General features: G+C 37.8%; 1 pseudogene; it reads left to right on the top strand.

Annotated features, from left to right (window-relative positions):
* Nucleotides 1–228: 228 nt before the first annotated feature.
* Nucleotides 229–23,382, top strand: part of LOC149150818 (putative disease resistance protein At4g10780) — a 39,476-nt pseudogene continuing 16,322 nt past the window's right edge.

The following is a 23,382-nucleotide window of genomic DNA, read 5'->3' on the forward strand; positions in this document are numbered from 1 at the left end:
GTACAAGGAGGCACAGAGCAGTGGAAGCAAATATGGACTCAAAAGTATGGCCAGGGAAGGTCTCAAAAAATTCTCATGCAGTATCCCTCCAATCAGTCTGGGTCTGTCATTTAGAATCTGGCTTATCACAACAACCACCGTATTCAGGATCACTTCTTCTGGGAAATCAGGGATGGTTCATCCACCCTCTTCTAGGAGGAATCCTGGTAGAAACTACCTCACTTAGACATGGACAATTCCCTACTAGATATCAAGGTGCTTTTGTATCAGAGAAGCAATGGAAAAGTGGCATATTACTGGAAAGTGGACACCAATCGGACTGAATGGAGGTCCCAGAAAACATATCGTGACTGGCAGGTGGAGGTATCCCTATAACACTTGTAGGCCTTGAATCAACAGTTGCATGAGAGACACATCCCAATTTATTAGGACCGAGGCAAACTCTGATGGGGATACTCTCCCACGGGCTCATTCTCCATTAGAGAGGAATATCTTATCCATGTCAACATCCATAACATGTCGTGCAAAATTATTTGGGACAAAGTATGGAACTGTAAACTATGGTCGAAGTTATCTCATTTTCTATGACTTGTTGGGCATAAGCGGATCCTAACATGGGACTGGCTTCTCAAAAAAGGTTTTATTGGCCCATCCTAATGCCCTCCTATTTAAATACCATGTGGAAATGATGCACCACCTGCTGAATACATTCTCGGTAGCAGAAGAGGTGTGGGCAAAGGTTGCCACTCTGTTTGGACCTTTTGATCAAAATCGAGAAGATCTACTAGCTACTATTGACAATTGCAAAGATTTCACTATAAGAACCCGATTTTTAATAGAGCTTGGAACCTGGTATTGGGATTCCTCCTCTAGAAACTATGGAAGGAACGAGACCGCACAATCTTCCAAGATCAACAATCCTTCAATCCCACCATCTAGAAATTAGTGAAGGAAAGCTTGCGGGAAACCATTTTGGTTGAGAAATGGGGGGATGAGGACTCGAAGGCCAGCCCTCTTAAAGCATAGATCATTTTGTCCCGTGAAATTATATTCCACCAAGAAACTAGTAAGCATGAAGCTTTAGTTTCCTGTCCATTAGTTTTCATAACGCGTCTGATGGGTTTTGTGCAGATTAAATTCGATGGGGCCTCCAAAGGAAAGCTAGGACAAGATGGATATGGAGGTGTGTTACGAGACTCCTTGGGTTCACCAGTGGGTATATAGCGACATGCTATTGTGGTATCACTTCAAACAATGTCACAAAGTTAATCGTCATGGAGAAACACCTTAATCTTACGCACAAACTGGGACGCTCAAAGATTCAAATTGTCAGAGATTCGAAAATTATCATCCATATGATTCAAAAGCTTATAGATGGCTCCCCCCCTTCCAAACTAGTCTGAAGTCGGTGTCTAGAATCTTAGGTAGGGTAGATAAAGGCCATCTTAGAAAGTTTTTTGTATATCACCATCACCCACTTTCTGTGATCTAGCAATAAGGTTGTTTATTGGCTGGCGAATTAGGGATCGATGGCACACCATAAAGGTTTTTCCACTTGTTGGCATGAATTTTTGAACTCAGTTGACTTGGACCCATGCAAATTGAAAACATTGTCCCGACTAATAGACGAAGATTACTCCTCCCCTGATGGGGGTGGGAAAACAGAGGGAAATAGTGATTCGGAGTTATCCCCGCATCACACGCGGTTGATGTGTGGGTAGTAAAGTATGGGTTAAGGCAACGATACCATTACTGTTCGACTTCTCCAGAAGCAAGTTACCAGATGTTAAATGCTGCTCTAGATAAGGAATTAATTGTTAGAACTTGGCTGATGAGTTTTGGGAGTGGGGAGATAAGTAAGGCCATTGACGGGAACCATATGTTCTCGCTTGGGTGTTGGCTCAACTGGAGAAGCGTAGTGGCCAAATGTCTTGTGTTAATGTGGCTCAACATCACCTTTCAAATCAACACTTGGGACTCTGGCACAAATTTGAGAGGCGAGCTCCTCCATTGCAACGATCCTGGCTGGGAATTTATGAGCACCATAGTTAATCTTGAATATGGGTTTCAAGATGGCCTTGACCTCTGTTGACTCAAGGTAACCCCTCTATCTTGTTTTTGAGTCCCCGGTTGGTTCTTAATTTGTGAAGTAGTTGAATTCTTAGATATTTTCAATTTTTGATACGAAGTGTGGAATTGGGCCAACGAGGCCGACATTGGTAGTTCACCCAAAGGGGTTTTCAGGTGTCTAGGTCAAGGGTTACAATTTCTCATGCCCTGGATAATGTCTTGGCTTCTATTTGGTTCTATCTTTAACTTAGCATTTTTATATTCTCTATCTTGGTCAGGCTCTCATGGCCACCTCTTTCATTGTTTTGGGTTTGTATATGCTTAATTCTATCTCTCGCTCCCTATTTGCTCTAGGTTATCGCTAGCCCATGTCAATTCCTCATGGGTAGACTCTCTGGTAAGGTGGGTGACAGTCACGATTGGAAGTTTTTCATTTTATTTTCGGAAGGTGTTGTTGTCAGTGGGTTAGTGTGGTGTGCAACCTTTGCGTCTTTGTTCAGGGTTTCATCCTTTTGAGGGTCTAGCGCTCTAAGGAAAGGTTGGCCCCACAGTGCCTCATGTTGGCATTCTTTCCTCTGTTAAGCTTAGTTTCTTGGGGATCCCTCTCAGCTCCAGTTCATAAACTTCTCTTGTTTGGTGGAAATGTCGCACCAACAAGGGTGGCCACGCCATGGGGGTGGACATCAGGTATTTGCAGGTCGTTAGGCCAATAGTCAAAGTCCATCTTTAGGTAATTCAGCAGGGGATGATCGTGAAGGTGTGGTGGCTCATGCTCCATATCGTTCCTGAGGATGAGTGGATGCTACGACTTCCTTGGAGTCCATCGCAGAGAATTTTATAAGAATTCAGGAAAACATGGACATTCTCATAGAGCATAGGTATGAGAATCGTAACAAACTGGTAGCTTACATGAATGACATTCATTTTAGCCAAAATGAGATTCTATAGTAGCTGAACAATCTTCGTCGGAGCTAACTTCGAACCAACGAATGTCTTCATGATCTAGAAGCCCGATTTGAACACATCGACTGCCACATGCATGAACGGGTTGGATTTCTTGTTGCACCTCATGTAGTTCTTCCCCATCCTCCTCCTTGATATTTTGTTGTCTGTATGTGGGATATTTTGTTTCCTTCTTTTGTTGTAAGGCTCTTTAGCCTACTAGAAATAATGATTGTGAGGGTTCATCTTTGGCAAACTCTGGCTCCCCTTGCCAACAAGTCTCATCGGAATGAAAATAATTAATGTTAGGAATATTTTTACATTTTAAATGGAAATTTGCATTTACAATGTGTCAATATTTATGATGTAATTATTGTAATAATGATAAAGAAAAATTAATAATAATGAAGTAAATAATGAATTGGGTATCTAACACCCAAAGTTGTATGTGATAACTTAATTGGTAGTTAAACTAATTACAAGATTTGGTTTGTATGTAATAGAATGAATGTTTATAATACATTGACTATTGAACTTAATTCTATTCAAAATAAGTTTGTCGCATTAATGAGTATCATTCGATATTTTAAACTTACTTAGTGACGAATAATTAGTGTTAACTAATAACTTTCAATAAATTTAATATTAAATAATTAAGAATTTTATTGATAACACATTATCGTAATATTATAAATGATGATGATGGTGTTTTAGAGACAAATATATTGAAAGAATATGCTATGACCATGACCATGTGCATACATTTTAGTTTACTATAGTACAACTTATATAAAAACATGGAAGAGACATCGATGAGCTAGGTGTGAAAGTGCCAACGAATGAAAATTGGAAATGACAAGGATGCCTCCATGATCTAGGCAATGTATGGAGATAAAATGTCATTTAATTATAAGTGGGCTTCGAAACATGTTACTATTTTATATAAAAAATTATTTTGCAGTATGGCATGTGAAATTATTGATGAGAATACCAGCTACAATACTTTGTCTTATTTACCGACTACAATTGTAATAGCTCCCATAGAGCCTTCTTGTCAGTATTAAGAAATGCAACAAACAAATCCGTTAGAAATTTTTTTATTGTAGTTGCGAGTTTCTGGGTATTTGCTTATGTATTTGTAGGATGCGGAGTTGCACCGAACTTCTATGAAAAGGCCTACCCCAAAGTTTATAGTGCAATAGAAAACATAGTTGGGCAATGTTGTATCCTTCAATGTTCAACTGACCTCAATCCGTCGAAGACAAAAGTGGTAGGAAAAACTCGTATGACAAGGGAGAAGAAGGCCATAAGAGAGAGGCAACAGACACAAGGTGATAGCAATTAGGGAGAGACACAATTTCTTCTCTAAGAATTGATCTATTAATTTTCTATGTTTCATTACATATATTATAATCACTCAAACGGTTTTATGTATTTCTCTCAAGTTCACTAATATACTAGCATACCCGTAAAGTGAGATAAGGGAATGTTCTAATGTTGAATAGAACTTTATCTATTAATTTTCTATCTTTCATTACATATATTATAATCACTCAAACGGTTTTATGTATTTCTCTCAAGTTCACTAATATACTAGCATACTCGTAAATTGAGAGAAGGGAATGTTGAATAGAACATTGTGTGTTGAAACATTTTTTTCTTTCTTTTTGTCTTTTTTAAAAATTTAATTTATAAAAGTTTTAAACTTAATCAAAATTTAGCTTCCTCCTCTTCAAATGCACTCTAATCATCGGATCAAGAAAAATTTTGACTCATCAAAGTTTGTTAATGGTCATATAGCCACTATGGTCTGAGTGTTTAAAACCAAAGTGATTCATGGGAAGGGTTTAGCTTCTAAGATTATTGGATACAAGAACATTTCCGACGATGCATTCTTTTTTACCATAAGCCTTACTGTGAAATAAGCAAGTATCAGAAGCAGCTTACAAAAACTTTCAAAAAAGCGATGTCATTTTTGAAAGAGATTGAAACCCAACTCAATTCCAGCATCTATGGGTGCAACTTGAATTTAAATCATATCTATAGGTGCATCTTGTCTTAGGTCATTTCAATGGAAGTGATAATGTGGTTATCCCTTACTACACATTTTTCTTTATGTTAAACATTTCTCTCAAACTTAAGTGATGTTTATTTATCTATTTAATTGACCAAGAAAAATAACTTTATTTTTTATTAAATTGGTTACTAAATTGAATACACATTCACAACAAAAAATTTCATTGATTAAATTAAAAAATTATTATTAGTTGATTAAATTAAAAAAAATTATTAGTATTGACGGGGTAATTTTTTTTTTTTTTTTTTTTTTTTTTCTATTAAATAATTTACCAAATTGAATGGTCATTCAGAACAAATTTACGTTTCTATGCTTCTTTGATTAAATTAAGAAATTATTATCATCCTAATAAAGATGTATATAAACATGAATAATAAATTTGAATTTTATAATTAAGGTTTTAATTAATTTGAATATTATATTTACTACACAAGTACCATGACTCCCACTTGTATAATTAATACACGAGTACCATCAAGCCCTGAGCTGGAACATCACCTTTTAAAGTCTAGGATTGACTCTGATGTCTTGGAAGGATAGACGAGATTATGAGTGGCGCCCATGGACATTTTTAATAGATATATACGTTGGTATTATAGCAACCCACCATGAGTTATTTTAATATTTTTTCTTTTGAATTGGGGGTTTCATATGAGTTGGATTATATGTGTTTAATGGGTTGTTGACTTTATATGGTTAATAACCATTTTTAAATAGTTTTGTTTTTATATAAGATTTATTTAATATTATTTTTTTTGTCTTCTTTCAGGGATAAAAGTGAATGATGGACTTCCATGTGTTATTGGCTAATTGGCCAGTCAACTACTATGTATGCTTTTAAGGGTCTCACTTTTATGTTTTAACTTGTGAACTTTTGATTATGATAAGTTAGATATATGAACACAGATTTGGGTGTCGTTTGTGCCACCAGATTCAAAATGACAAGATCTATGACTTGGACTTGATTTCACTAAGAGTAGAAGATTTTGATTTTTGAGCCTCTCTAGAGCCACTTGGATCAACAATACAAATGGGTGGTGCTAATGTTGTATCAGAGGGCCAATGGTTACAATCATTGGGAACAATGATCTTTATTTTTCAAATCTCTTCATAAGATTTACCTCAAAAGGAAAGGAAATTGATCTTAGAGGCATCCAAGGGAAATCATCTAAATTTATAATCTCTAATGGAATAAAAAAACTACTCAAAAGGGGAAGTAGGGTGTAATAACACAATTATGTTCACTAAATGTTCAAACATCAATATCATCTATGTCAGGGAATATCCATAATGTTGTTAACAATCATCGCAAGCTATTTGGATTAATGCCTAAGGGTCTTCCACCTAATCAAGATCATAACCATGTTATTCATTTGTACTTGGGAAGTATACCAAAGATAAAATAAAGAAGGGAAAATCATACCATAAGTAGAAACAATCCTTGAAATAAGGACTAAGCAACAATGTAACCTAGCAATTATAGACTACATCATCATCAATTATAGACTAAACTAGCACAAATTATAATATTGATATTGATTTTGGATCATTCCTTAAGGCTTGGACTGCCATGGGTGCTTTTGAGAGACAAAACACAGTTGCTTAGGTTCATCAAATTCCTAATACACTATTGGCATTATGGCTAAAGTGTTGTCCTTGATGGAAACTTATACAGGTGATAGATCCCAATACAACAGGTCAGTAGCAGAGATTGATGATCAACTCACTAAGAATGAAGAAAATAAGAGGTACGCAGGAGCACGGTTCTGTAGATGCGGTCTTAGGCTAGAACCGCGGGTTCTCCGTTCAGAGGCTGCGGATATGTTCGCAGGATCACAGAACAAAAGGTGCAGTCCTAAAGTGCACACACTTTCATGCAAAGAAAAGCACACGTGGGGTTTCTTATGTTTAACCCTTGGTATTTAGCCCGTCGGTATTGTGTTATTATGGTTTTGGCCCATGGTATTGTGAAAGGCCTAAGGCTATAAAATAGGAAGGAGATCATTTGGCTAGGGTATGCTTGGGTTGAATATCTTATGGGAGTTTGATCTGAAATACTATGATCTCTTGGTGAGTAATGTCTAGATCTATAAGGTGAATCTTCTAATGGGTCGAGATCATCTTGGCACAAGATCAAATCTATAGATCTGATAAACTGGGGTATGCTTGAAGTCTGAAAAGCACATATAACCTTAGGACCGCAGGCGCAACACGGTGAAGGTGCGGAGGTACACGACACCACAGAAGGCGCAGGTGCGGAGGTCCGTGGCGCCACAGAAAGCGCAGGTGCGTGGCGCCACAGAAGGCGCAGGTGCGGAGGTCCGCGGCGCCACAGAAGGCGCAGGTGCGGAGGTCCGCGGCGCCACAGAAGGCACAGGTGCGGAGGTGCCCGGTGCCACAGAAGGCGCAGGTGCGGAGGCACAGTAGAGATACGCGACGCGACAGAAGGCGAAGGTGCGGATCTGCACAGGGATGTGCAGAGAAGCAGAAGACGTAATGCGGAGGTGCGCAGACAGGTAGAAGGTACAGGTGTGGAGATCCGCAGGCTCGGAGCAAGTGGAAGTACGGATATCCACAGATCTATACCAGTGAAGTTGCGGTCCCTGCTTAAAATTTGTTTTAATTGCCTTTGACTATTCTGCAGGGTTTTGGGTGCATAACTGATGTTTGGTTACTGGTATTGAGTTCAGATAACAGCATGATTAATGACTTATCTTTATGTACTAGATCTGGTTGATAACTCTCATAATATCATTGTATGGATCTGGTGATTGGGTGATTCAGAAGATTGTTTGATTATGTGATTCAGTGTATCCAGTATGAAAATTGATGAAACGGGGTACCTAGAGGAGAGAAGATTGTAGGCCGGCGCCTACGTACTAGTATCTAAGCTAGTACAAGAGCTAAGAGAGATATTTGGAGCATTGTAGCAGGTAGCAGCCTGCGTACTAGTAAATGGATCGGCTAGTACAAGAGTAAAGGGGGTTGTAGCTCCTGTACTGGTATAAGACTGCACCAGTACAAAATATTGTAAAAGGATTTTCTTATTAAGAAGAAGATTGAGATGACTTGCAGCAGGTGGTTTTCTCCCGCATTGGGTTTCCACCTTATATCATGGTGTTCATGTGTGTGACTTATGTGTGATGATCTGTTCTATTTTACTACACCAGTTTATTGTTGATAATGTTCTAATGCACTCATTAAGGATCAACTAACTAGTTGTGGAAGTAGCATATATGAATCTGAATATGGAAATGAAAAAGTTTTATTAATGTGATAATACTGATTCACCCCCCCTCTCAGTATTATTTCCAACAATTGGTATCGGAGCAGGTCCTTTGGTAGAAGCTTGATCGCTTGAAGGAGATCCGTGGAACAATGGGAAAGAAGCTTAAGAAGAAAGCACCTAAGAAGAAGAAGACATCTCATAAGAACTATGAGAGTGGAAGAATCGATTGGGGATTAGGTATAAGAAGCTCTTCAGATTCAGAATCATTTCAGAATGAAGATGAATTATCAGGTATGAATTTTCTATCCTCTGATGTTCCAGCTATCTATCCATTTGGAAAAGATGGAAGTGATAACGAAACAACTGAATGTGCTCTTATGGGTGAGGAAGAAGGATATCAAATAGAGGCAGAATTTAACAGGCTGACAAACAAAATTAGTGAACAAGAAAGACTTCTGTACATAAAGAGTGGTGCTCTCAAAGAAGCTGTTACTAGACAAAAAGCTCATCGAGAGTTATTCAAGGAAAAGTATCAAAAGTTGCAGGTTGAAGCAACATCTCTAAGAAATGAAGTCATTGAAAAGAACACAACAATCAAGGAGCTCAGAGATCGATCCAGTTATTATGAAAGTCTTGAAGCCACGATCCGCTCACTAAAGGAAGATCTTGAAGAATCAAAGAAGCGGAATGAAGATCTACACCAAGCAATTGAAAAACAAGACAACGAAATCATCAGCTTAAAATCCCAGCTGGAATGTGCCTTCAAGATTCGTCAAATGCAGCAGGATGTGAATGAAGAACAAGGAAAGGAGATACTCAATCTAAGGCAACAAATGGAAGAAGGAAGAAAATCTGAAGAAATTTTGAAGAAACAGTATCTGGAAAAGGAAGAACAGCTTCAGGTTGAGGTAAATATCTTGAAAGGTAAATTAGAAGAAAAGGATAAGCTTTTACGATTTCAAGATAGTTCTAAAGTCTTGGATGATATTCTTAATAGTCAAAGGTCTCCTGCTATCAAAACTGGTCTTGGCTTTCATGGATCTGTTGAAGGTGAATCTAGTTCACAAGGTGAGGCAAGGAACTCTAAAGAGAAATCTAAAATGGTCAACAAGGAGATAAGAGAGATGAAAGGTCAATCTCATCATCAACCAAGGAAAGAAATTCCTCAAAGAAAATCTTTTACTCCTCCTATGAATAATGTTGAATGTTATGTATGTCATAATCTTGGACATGTTGCAGCCAGATGCAGAAAAAGAAGGGTTCAAGATCATCATGTAGAAAGGTCATCTCAATCAAGGTACTTTAATGGATATTGCTTTGCTTGCAATATGTTTGGTCACAAAGCTTCTGATTGCTACAAAAGGAATATGAAACATGTAAGATGTTATGCATGTAACAAGCTTGAAAATATAGCAAAGGAATGCAGGAACAAAGCACGGACATCACACCAAAAGGAGAAAACATCGTCACACTTGAAGATATGGAAGAAAAAGGAAGTTCAGTTAGAAAGTGGCGGCACAGCACATCATACAGACATAACAGAGGGAGCCGGAAGTGTAAAACTTCAATCTCCTACGCAAGCTTGATAAAGGGAAGTTGCATATATACGCGAATTTGTTACTGCACAATCGCGTATATGTTTGAGGAAAGGCAGTAAGGACAGGTTCAGGAAAAGGATCAGTTATGATTTGCTTGTATTTTGTTGATGATGATTTGATATTGATGATATCTTGATACTTCTTACTATTATGCTGATCAGATCTGATGGTAAACAAGATGGCACAGGTTTAGGGGGAGCATATGCTTTTAATGCATTGTTGGCATTATGGTTAATAGTCCTTGGTGATGATGCTTATTTGGCTAAATGATGTGATATGGTTATAAGTTGTCCATCTCATATGTTTCTTGGGTTTACATAGTTGGCACTCTGATCAGATTTATGGTTGATTCTTTATGGTGCTTACATGGTGATCTTCATAAGGATAAGGAGAAGTACAAAGCTTGAATACACATCTTCCTCTCTTGATAATGAGTCTCTCATATGCTGCTGTCATCATATACATAAAGATCATATGATGCAGGATTCCTATTATGGATGAAGATTGTTGGCTGGATACATGGTTGATTATTGCATTGATGGAGACTTGATGATGATGAGTTCCTACCTATATGATGACATGTTGATTGATGCAGATATTCCCAATTGATGATACTTGGTTCATGATGGCTATGGTCTTTCTCTCATATGCTAGAATGTGAATGATTCTGTATATACAGAATTCTGTTCAAAAGGATGAGTTGATATGGACATACCTTGATGATTCATGCAAGCCGCTGTTGACAGATACTATACAGTGTCATTACTGATGATTCTATTTAGGTGTTTGGGCTCTATTATATATGTCATGTATATCATTCGATGTAAAGGTCATAGCAAGACTCATGGTTGTCATTTGATGAGATCTCTTCAGGTCATGTAATGGCCTAGGTTGGTTTCCCCACTATGCCTGGGATGAATGATGTTATTCTCTTATGTTATCATATGTAAACTTTTGGTATATCACCACTGTGATAGATGTATGTATGAGTTTTTGGTGATAGGAAAGTCTTTTATGATGTATAGAGTCATGTTCTTCTTGTAGAACATCTTTTTGCAGACCGTGCTTACAGTCAGGGGGAGCATATTTTAGCAGAGCAGAGATTTCAGCATGTTCTCAGAAAGAGCATGGACAAATTGGTGCACCATGGCATATACAAAGGGGGAGCTCATTCAGAGATTTCAGCAGGTACTCAGGGGGAGTATGGTCAGCAAAGGAAGAGAATATCTTGGTCCGCCCTTTGCCCTTGATGTCAAAGGGGGAGAGTGATTTGGTGTTGTTGCCATCAAGTCCAAAGGGGGAGATTGTTGGCATTATGATGCATGTGTTGTACTTGATGGAAACCCACTCATAAAAGAACATCTTACTACAGAAGAGATATCAGATCTGACAGAGTGCATGAGGTGCCGAACAGCTCAAAGGGATCAGATGACAGTTCACAAGTAAGCTTTGCCATCAAGTCCAAAGGGGGAGATTGTTGGCATTATGGCTAAAGTGTCGTCCTTGATGGCAACTTATACAGGTGATAGATCCCAGTACAACAGGTCAGTAGCAAAGATTGATGATCAACTCACTAAGAATGAAGAAAATAAGAGGTACGCAGGAGCACCATTCAGTAGATGCGGTCTTAGGCTAGAACCGCGGGTACTCCGTTCAAAGGCTGTGGATATGTTCGCGGGATCACAGAACAAAAGGTGCGGTCCTAAAGTGCACACACTTTCATGCAGAGAAAAGCACACGTGGGGTTTCTTATGTTTAACCCTTGGTATTTAGCCCATCGGTATTGTGTTATTATGGTTTTGGCCCGTGGTATTGTGAAAGGCCTAAGGCTATAAAAGAGGAAGGAGATCATTTGGCTAGGGTATGCTTGGGTTGAATATCTTATGGGAGTTTGATCTGAAATACTATGATCTCTTGGTGAGTAATGTCTAGATCTATAAGGCGAATCTTCTGATGGGTCGAGATCATCTTGGCGCAAGATCAGATCTGTAGATCTGATAAACTGGGGTATGCTTGAAGTCTGAAAAGCACCTATAACCTCAGGACCGCAGGCGCAACACGGTGAAGGTGCGGAGGTACGCGGCGCCACAGAAGGCGCAGGTGCGGAGGTCCGCGGCGCCACAGAAGGCGCAGGTGCGGAGGTCCGCGGCGCCACAGAAGGCGCAGGTGCGGAGGTCCGCGGCGCCACAGAAGGCGCAGGTGCGGAGGTGCGCGGCGCCACAGAAGGCGCAGGTGCGGAGGTACGCGGCGCCACAGAAGGCGCAGGTGCGGAGGCACAGTAGAGATACGCGGCGCGACAGAAGGCGCAGGTGCGGATCTGCACAGGGATGCGCAGAGAAGCAGAAGACGTAATGCGGAGGTGCGCAGACAGGTAGAAGGTACAGGTGCGGAGATCCGCAGGCTCGGAGCAAGTGGAAGTACGGATATCCGCAGATCTATACCAGTGAAGTTGCGGTCCCTGCTTAAAATTTGTTTTAACTGCCTTTGACTATTCTGCAGGGTTTTGGGTGCATAACTGATGTTTGGTTACTGGTATTGAGTTCAGATAACAGCATGATTAATGACTTATCTTTATGTACTAGATCTGGTTGATAACTCTCATAATATCATTGTATGGATCTGGTGATTGGGTGATTCAGAAGATTGTTTGATTATGTGCTTCAGTGTATCCAGTATGAAAATTGATGAAACATGGTACCTAGAGGAGAGAAGATTGTAGGCCAGCGCCTACGTACTAGTATCTAAGCTAGTACAAGAGCTAAGAGAGATCTTTGGAGCATTTTAGCAGGTAGCAGCCTGCGTACTAGTAAATGGATCGGCTAGTACAAGAGCAAAGGGGGTTGTAGCTCCCGTACTGGTATAAGACTGCACCAGTACAAAATATTGTAAAAGGATTTTCTTATTAAGAAGAAGATTGAGATGACTTGCAGCAGGTGGTTTTCTCCCACATTGGGTTTCCACCTTATATCATGGTGTTCATGTGTGTGACTTATGTGTGATGATCTGTTCTATTTTACTACACCAGTTTATTGTTGATAATGTTCTAATGCACTCATTAAGGATCAACTAACTAGTTGTGGAAGTAGCATATATGAATCTGAATATGGAAATGAATTTTTTTTATTAATGTGATAATATTGATTCACCCCCCCCTCTCAGTATTATTTCCAACATACGCATCTTTCAATCTAGGTAAAGACAGACACTTTCATGTGGCATGCTCCTGGCTACAAATCACACAAACCTCAATGTGATCTTGTAGGAATTCCTTCAATGGGCGATTTCTTGTAGATATTGGGAAAAATATTTCCAAATCCAACTCTTCTCCTTCCTTATGCTTATTCAATTGTAGCATGTCCAATGGAGAATTTAGTACATTAAGTATAATATTCTTGAATTATTATAGCATGTTCCCAATCTTAGCTCTAGTTATTTCATTACCAACACCTCTATTAATTTCTGCCATTATATTGCCCATGGGTCTTTAAATTGATGGTGAATGGGTGCATTTTTAAGACACTCCTTCTAAAAATATCATTGATTCAAATCCCACGTGGGTGTTACTGTAACAAAACAAAATAATAATAAGCCCCCTCATGAGGGAGGTCACTTAACAAGCCCATGAAAATGTAAAGGAAATGTGAGTACAAGGTCCCATGTTTAAATCCTTAGTTTCTTACCTATGGCCATATGTTGGGGGGTGGTATGGTTCATCTAGGGGGCTATAATGGTAGTGGTTGGAATCGACTCCATGTCATGTAAGCATGAGACTAGCTCAATTGTCGATTCCTTTAGACATAAAAGAAAACTAATAATAATAATAATCCAATATATCTCTTGGTACTTTCCTATTATTTGATGTCCCTTTAGAATATTTTTGACACAATTCAAGAATGACATCATAATACTACTAGGACACATATCCCCACCCGTCACATTCAAGAGATCAATACAATCGTCATTAATTTTGCACAACAACAAGACACATAGTGTTTCTGGAGCCAATTTTCCTTGTCTTTATTACTCTAGGTTGTGATTGAATCATTCAATATAGTATTCCATGAATTCATATTCATTTTGAGTCATTCTAAAGACTTCCTCCATCCAATCATTGTCCTTATAATAATATTGATATTTTCTAGGAACTTCCCTTCATTTATGCCCAAGTGTGGATATTATCTCTACCAAGATGCATGAACTAAGTTGCAATGCATCATTCTTGAGAACATAAAGAAAAAATTTCAACTTTTTGGAATCTTATGCATAATCGTAGCACCTACAAAGAACATTGAGCTCAAAGAGGAAGGTGTTTGGATCTTCTTTATATAAACCATGGAAGTTGGGCAAGGTTGAATGCAATATATTCTTTACCATAGTTCCTTCTTATGATTCTAAAATTGGAAATTCAAAAGTGGATGCCTCCTCCTTAATAGGATCCTCATGAGCCAATGAAAATTGCCCTCTTCCACTAAAGGTTCTTTGGGAGAGTTAGGAAGGATCAAATCTTTGGAATGGAATTATTATTCTATCTATCCTTTAGGGGGAAATATCTCTATATAGAGGATGAGACTTATACAATCGCAGGCCCCTCAACAAAAGATTCAAAATTATTTTTGGCAAGAGAGCTAGCTATGGGAGTTAAATAGTTAAGCCGAGTGTGCCCTTTTTTCCTCTTGTGATTGTCATACACTGGTACTTTTGTGGGCATTTTTAATAGAGCTAACAAGTCTACCTTGTTGATCTATAATTTTTTCCATGGGAATTTAAAGGGACGTGCTTCCTAAAACAAACCAACTTAAAGAAAAAATTAAATAAAAACACATCACACCAAGCTTATAAAAGGAATACACTTGGTTGAATCAAGCCAAGCAAAAAAATAACTATTGTATTATTAACTAATCCTTGGAAATGACACCAAAAGTGACAGGTTTTTCACTTACCTTCTATTTCCTTAGTAGATAAATGAGAAACTATACATTTAATTGTCATTATGGTGTTTATTTGGAACTTGCAAACTGTTGTGCACTATATATACTAATACAATCTTGTAAGTATTGGTGAAGTTGTAGTATTGGTTAAGTATTATAGAGTTAGACATTAATTTTCTTTATCAATCCATTAGGAAAAATGAATTGCACACTTGAAGGAATTGAAATATTCACATTTGCAAGAATTGAAATGTTAAATACAACACTCTTGTAGAAAGGAATCAATTTTTTTTGAAAGGAAATAAAACACACTTGTTGAAAGGAAACACAATGGCAGAAAAGGAAATCACACTTTACAAAAAGGAAACACACTTTGTAGGAAATGAAATCAACCTTTCATTGAAATAAACAAACTAGTAGGAAATTAAAATGTTGACTTAATCAAATTGTTTTTTCAATCCTTAACTCTATAACATAAAAACATGTGGTGAAATGGATTGAATAGACACTATAATACTAGAAAATTGTTGGTTGGAATTACAATATAGGAAATCCAAATTAATGAGTTAAAATAGAAGTAAAATTGTAGAATTAGAAAATGGAGTAAATATATAATCAACGCAATCAATAAGCCAGACCACCAATTAAGAATTAGAAAATAGAGTGACTTATTAACAACTTCTTATGGTTGATACAACAACACCCAAATTTTGGGCTCCCTCTTCTTTTCAAGGTTTAACAGGTGTGCTTACGTCTTGAATTGGTCAAAGTCCTTAATTGACCCAGCTATCATCAAATCCTATGGTTTCTCATGCCTGCACAATGCATATTGTATATATTTGCCTTGATCGATCTTATATCGTGATCTTATTGATGCATTAGGGTTTAGGGAAGTTTCTTCTCTAATGATGCATTTTAAGCCCCATGACCCTCAAGCTTTATGTCTACATGACATGCATTGCAATTCACAAAGCATGAATTTATATTGCATAAGTGAAGATGATGTCCTTTCTTCACCTTATCTCTTATTCTGTTGAACATGTTAGGTTTTGGCAAATTGTTTTTTAACTCATGCACTTTTAAATTCCTAGACTATCATGATTATGAATGAAGATCCCAACCATGTTTTAACTTGATCCTCATCCTCTAATGTGCATCTTTAGGCTTAAATATTGATGAGAATTTCATGGCATTATTACTCAAGTTAATTGCATAATCATTGTGAAGGTTGGATTGTACATTCATTCCATTAAGCTAGTTCTTGGACTTGGATATTGGATTATTTTCAAGCTATTGGATTGGTTTCAAGCTTGAGATTTTATTTCCAAATCTCCAACACTTTATTCTTAACTATTGCATATCATTTTGTTTTAAAGGGATTCAGTGATGGTGCAAGATTTAATTCTCATAAGTCTACTTAATTATGAATAGAGAAGAGGATTTGAATATATGTATTGTCATATTGAAGAGTTAATCTTCAATTTTCACACTATGCATCTAATTGGTTTTCAAGTAAATACATAAGAGGCAAAATGATTTCCTTCTCTTTATTTGTGCATTGGGTTGTTACTTACTTTTATCTTTAGCTCTCATGTTTTGTTTATTGTTTATGCAAGTTGAACAAGGAAAAGAGATGAAAACCCTCAATGAGCCATCAATCACTTCATTTTTATTATTATTTTCACCCATAAATATTTCTTTACATATTTGCAATTGTAGTTGGTCCAAATTTGGAGTGTTAGGGTTAACAATGTGCAATATACAACATTCATATTCATTGTTGATAAGTGATTTTTAACAAAGAATTCAATGCTTGACGAATGTAGTGGTTTTTGTAGCAGCCCATGGGCCATAGGCCTTACTTCTTTGTACCTATAGCCATATTTCTAGACAAAGAAAGAGAGCAAAGCGACCTCACCTTCCAGCTGGGTTCTCTCCCGAAAGGGTTTCCCAAAGCATATTTTGTTCTTATGCGTGTGTGTGTGAGTTTATTTTGTCATTCTCTATTTTTCTGCATAATTTCCATTCACATGCATGCACTAATTATAGATAAATATACAGATCTTAAAGTTTAATAAAACTGTAAGAGTAGAATTTCATATTTCTAATATAATAATATTAGATCTATTGTGACAAAATGTCAAGTGGAATATGCATGACAATTTACGGATCATATTGGTATCAGAGACAGGTTTCTTTGGGTATTTTGTGGAGTTTGTAGGGGATCTAGGTCGGCGGGGTAAAAAATCGTAAAACCCTAATAATGGCCAAGAAATCTTTAAATGACCCTTTTGATCCCGCAAAAGTGCGGTTTTTGCGGTGGAACAACAAGTTGCAGACATAAGTTGCAATGTAAACCTCATCAGGAAGCCCTGAGCAATAAGCATGGGATATTTGGAGAAGATGGGGGTTCGAATGTAGAGGACAAATTAGAAGCGTGATTGGGGGATTAAGAAGACACGAATAACCAACCGAAGAAAAAACCCCGAAAATATCAACCTAGTTCAAGTGCTATGAATTAGTCCCTATTTAAAATGGAAGCAAAAGTCGATATCAAGTTATACCATGACGAGATCGACGCGCTAAAGCTGAACAAATGGTTGCAGCAACTGGAAGTTTATTTTAGCGTCCATCATATCGAGGAAGGGAAAAATATCTCATTTGCACGATTGAAATTAGAGGGTCATGCACTAACTTGGTGGGAGAGCCACATGGAAACCCTGAGGTTGGAGGGAGAACCTCCAGTGTCTAAGTGGGAGAATTTCAAAACCCTCATTAAGTCACAATTTTATCTCATCAGGTATGTAGAGGACCATTGGATCCAGTGGCACTACTTGAGGAAAAATATGGGCCAAAGCGAGCAGGAGTACACCACATAATTCATAAAGATGGCCATAATGTTGGGTATCTTTCCAAAGAACCCAGATGTACTCCTCAAGTTTTTAGGGGGTCTACACCACCATCTGCATGAGAAAGTGATGTTGTTTAAGCCCAAATCGGTGGACCAGACTTGTATACATGCACAATACCTTGAAAACATAGGCCTGAAGAGAGTGAATTAAGTGGGTTGAAGTAGAATGAGCAACATGATGCTTCTAATGAGGGAAAGAAGAAGAAAAAAGGGGGAAAAGATAAAAAGACGACAACCACAACATACCAGTGCAAAGATCCCAACAACCATTGCAACCATTGCACAAATGATGGCCATACAGAGGAGAAGTGTTAGAAGTTTCATCCAAAGCTAAACCCAAAGAATAAGAAGAAAGATAATAATAAGAAGAATCCCATGGCCATTGATTCGAGCAGCCATGTTGAAAGCAGCGTGGACGTCGATGAGAAGATCGTATGTAAATCAGTGCAGAAGGAGGTGAATCTGAGTAGCCTTCATCAACAGGAAGATAAATAAATGACCAAACTCTTCCATATAAAGATACAGGTCAAGAAGACAAAGGTTGATGCTCTATTTGGCTCAGGATCGTAGGAGAATCTCTTTGCAGAAGAGTTGGTCAAGAAGTTGGGGCTAGAATTTTGTGATTATCCAAACCCATATCTATTGGGATGGGTAAATAAGGATGTAGAATTGAAGGTAACTAAACAGTGCAAAATCCGATTTTCTATCAGTGCTAATTTTATTGATGAAGTAGATCTAGATGTGTTTCCCCTTGATGTATGTGAAGTCATGTTTGGGATTCCATACATGTACATGCGAGATGCAATATTCGTGCGTAGAGTCAACAAATACTAGCTCGTCAAGGATGGAAAATCGTTTATCATCAATGCGCATAAAGGCAAGTAAAAATTTCACTTGTAAGTTCCAACCAAGCCAATAAATTGATCAGTTCCAACAAGAAATATGTTTTATTGCTTTTAAGAGAAATTCAATCCAAAGAGAGGTTAATAAGAGGCAAGGCATCCCTGGAGGGGTGTAATAAGAAACATAAACAATAATTAGAGGAGTTGTTACAGACATAAAAGGATGTGTTCCAAGAGCCTAAAGGGTTACCACCTAAGAGGGAAGTAGAGCACCAGATCCAACTATTTCCAGACTCCCCATTATCAAATATTGTGTTGTACATGCAATTGGTTATAAAAGAAAATGAGGTGAAGAAACATTTGTAGCAGCTACTGGAAGAGGGTGTCATTCGACCGAGTACATCACCATGTGGGTCACCCATCATAATTTTGCAAAGAAGGATGGGACTTGGTAGATGTCTATAGATTATAGGGCATTGAACAAAATCACGCTCAACAAAATATACCCCTTGCCTAAGATATATGATTTGTTGGATCAGTTGCAGCAAGAAAAATATTTCACCAGGCTAGACTTGAAGTCTGGATATCACTAGGTTTGAGTCAAAGAAGAAGATATATGGAAGACCATCTTCAAAACCAGGCAAGGTATGTATTAGTGGTTAGTCATGCCATTTGGCCTATGTAATGCACAACTACATTTATGATATTAATGAATGATGTATTGCACCCTTTTATAGATTCATTTTTTATTATCTATCTGGATGATATACTGGTATATAGTGCGACCTGGGAGGAGAATATCTCACATTTGACGCAGGTGATGGAAACATTGAAGAAGCATCAAATACTAGAAAATATAAAGAAGTACGATTTTGTGCAACAATCCTTGGTGTATCTGGGGTATGTGATAGGTGGAGGAGAGTTGAATATATATCCTTCCAAGATGGAGGCCATCATGAAATGGTCAGTGCCTACTAATGTTTATGAGGTCAAGAGTTTCATTGGGAAAACACAATACCTGAGGAAATTCATAGCCTCATTTTCAGTGGTAGCAGCACCGCTCCATGCCATAACAACAAATGACAGGAGTTTCCAGTGGGGAAAATGTTAGGACAGGGCTTTCGAGGAGTTAAAGAAGAATATCAATCAAGCACCTATTATGACATTACCAAACTTGCAGTGGCCCTTTAAAGTGGAGACGGGTGTGAGTGGGTATGCTATGGGAGTTGTCTTGATGAAGGGAGGAAGGCCTATATGCTACCATTATGAAGTATTTCATGTGGAAGTCCTTAACTACCCTACCTACGACAAGGAGCTCTATGCCATGGTGCAAGCTGTGAAGAAGTGGAAGCAATATATGATGGAAAAGGAGACACTAATCCACACAGATCACTAGCAGTTACAGTACTTGCAGGCCAGGCCAGAGTAAGCTACAACAGACTAGGCATTACAAGTAGATGGGGTTTTTACAATAGTTTCATTTGGTGATCAAGTATAAGAAGCAAAGCACAAACAAGTTGGTTGACATTCTTTCAGGGTCACCCACATAAAATATTACAGCTTTGGAGACTCTTATGCACATGGATCCATTCACCCATGATGCATATAGAGAGGCCTATTCAGAGAATGAGGGCTTCAAGGAGGTGTTCATAAAGGTGAGAAATTGTAGATGATGGGCTATGTGTTCCTTAGGAAAGCATTTCCATGGACTTTGTGGGAGGTTTACCGACCACTAGGAAGGGACAGGACTACCTGTTCATGGTAGTTGACAGGTTCATCAAGATGTGTATACTTATGCCTTGTAAAAAGACCATCAACAAGAAAGAAACAACAAACGAGTTATTTGGACAGGCCTGGTTGCACTTTGGGATACCAAGGAGCATCCTTTCGGACAAGGATACAAGATTTACCAGTGCATTCTAGACTACATTATGGGAGAAGATGGACATGAAGTTGAAGAGGTCTACAACATTCCATCTACAGACAAATGGGCAAATAGAAATAGTCAACAAGACTTTGGTGCAACTTCTAATGGGGTACAACCAGAAGCATCTGAAAACCTAGATGAAAATATGGTATATATACAACATTCTTACAATAGAGAAGTCCACACTTCTACACGAAAGTCCCCCTTTGAAATTTGTTTTGGATATTTGTTTCCTTCACCATTGGAAATTGCATATGGGCAACAAGGAGGATTGAGGGAATATCTTATAGGAGATGCTTTGAGGGCTGAAAAAATTATAGAGAAGATCAGGTAAATCCATCTAAAGGTACAAGAAACAATGTAGAAGTCACAGAAGAGGTATAAGGCGAGGAATGGTCAACACAAAACAAAGAAATCATTCAAGGTGGGAGACAAAGTATGGTTATAGTTGAACAAGGAGAGGTTGCAGGGGCCTAATAAGAAAATCAAGGCTATGAGGTATGGTCCCTTTGAGATACTAGAAAATGTGGGTGATAGTGCCTATCGACTTAGTTTACCACCATATATGCGCATTTACTCGGTTTTGAATGTAGAGAATTTGAAATTCTATGAGCCTTCCATGATAGATTAGGAAGAGGAACATGTCCTACCTTCTGTGGAGTATTTGGTACCAGATGCTCAAGCAGAGTTAACAGAAGATACAATTTTGCAGAAGAGGTCCAAAACTACAAGATAGGGGTAGCATGACCTTTTAAGGTCGATTGGGTTGAAGGGGCAGCTTCTAAGCAAAGCTAAATGGTACACTAGAGAGAAGGTGGAGGAAAAAATTCCTCACCTCATTCAGTAGAATCTTTTGGGGACCAAAATCCTCCCAAAATGGGGAGGTGTGATCCAGATTGGATCATTATATTGTTTCTCATCCATCTCGAAGCATTTAGAGTGGAAAAAGTCCATGAGTCCGCTCACAGGACCATTTTTACCAAAGGGACCCAAATTGGTGAAACAAGGTTTGAAACCTTCCAGGAGCATTTTGAGGCTCAAACAATGTTTTTTGGAGGTAAAAATTTGTCATTTTAATGTGACACCTCTTCATGTTGTTTAACACACAAAGATATTTCCAACAAAATAAGAAGTGTGTCAATCAGTGTTTGTATGTAAAATTTATGCCACTCAGAAGTTGACCTTCCTGTTTTCACACCTATAATTTGGGAGGATGACGCGTCAGCCCCCCATTATTCATGGAAAAGGGGCTAGCCATGTGTTTGTGATGTAAAAGACTCTAGAATATTCTAAATTGTAACTCTATTTAAGAGTTGATGTAGTCAAATTTAACCACTAATAGGTTATCGGGTTGTGTTATAACCGAACCACTAGAAGGACGAGGCATTCCATTCTTTCAAGAGAATTTTGTTCCATAGTTGAGGAAAGATAGCCAAGAGGGATAGGAGGTAGAGCACACAGGGAGGATTTGTGCACTGTAGTAGCCCACAGGCCACATGCCTTACTTCTTTGTACTTGCAACCATATTTCCAGATAGAGAAAGAGAGCGAAGCACCCTCACCTTCTAGTTGGGTTTTCTCCCGAAATGGTTTCACAGAGCATATTTTGTGTCTTATGTGTGTGTGTGAGCTTATTTTTTCATTCTCTGTTTTTTGCATAATTTCCATTCACGTGCATGCACTAATTACAGTTAAATCTACAGATCTTAAAGTTTAATAAAACTATAATAATGTAGAATTTCAGATTTCTAATATAGTATTAATAGATCTATTGTGTCAAACTATCCAGTGGAATATCCACGATAATTTAAGGATCATCTTGTGTGGGAGAGAAAATGCCACACTCACTAATTACGTGGCTTGGGGGTCGTTACTCCTAGAGTTAATACATTATGGTTGAAGCATATGAGAGTGATGGAAACTATATAACTAAGGAGGAATAAAGAGAACCATTGCATTTGAATGATATGAGCAATGGGTCTCATGTGAGAGAGAGCATGCCACACTCACTAATTAGGTGGCTTTGGGGTTGTTACTCTTGAAGGGGAAACACTGAACATGTGTATTTATCTCATGATATTAGTTTATAGCATGCATATTTAACCACCTCTAGATCTAGATCCCACTAACTCATTGGTGGATAATGAAAACACTTCATCAATAGATAAGGATGAAAAAATAATAAGAAGGTGATATCTAACATTGATATTATCCAAGTACTTAGAGTCTAACATTCCCACCCTAACTCAATCGCAAGTTTGAAAAATTATACTTGACAACATGAACTAATGCATTAACTGTGATTACTTCAATCTTCCATCTAAAAAATTTGAACTAAGCTTCAATATATATTTTGAAAAATTTCAGCATGGACGTTGAATGGTTCATTTGAAATGAATATTGAAATAGAGTATAAATTATAAAAGTGAACAATCGTCATGTCTAAACATTCTCATAATAATTAGTGAACAAATAGGAACACCATTCTATTAGGAGTGAACAAATATGATCAACAAAGTGCTCTTTCAATTTAGATGAAATTAGTTGTCAAATAACATCCTTATCAATAATTGAAGATAAATTAGAGGATTCTAGATTCCATTTTAGATATTCCCAAATATGTTGATTTGAACATATTAATTGAGGTTGATTTCATTGTAGATATCTTGTTGAGAAGACTAGTTTTAATTTTGGAATTCCCAAATTCTAATTGAATTTTGATTGATAAGACTTTAAATCTTGAAGATGGGTTGCCATCATTAATATTCCCCTCTATCATGTGCAATGTGATAAGATTATTGTAGGGATCCAAGCTTGACCTTTTGGATTTTTTTTCTCCTTTATGGTTCATCATTGTTA

This window comes from Pinus tabuliformis, chromosome 9 (assembly GCF_031772625.1).
Source record: "Pinus tabuliformis cultivar Carrire ecotype Pingquan chromosome 9, CPIR1, whole genome shotgun sequence".
NCBI lineage: Eukaryota > Viridiplantae > Streptophyta > Pinopsida > Pinales > Pinaceae > Pinus > Pinus tabuliformis.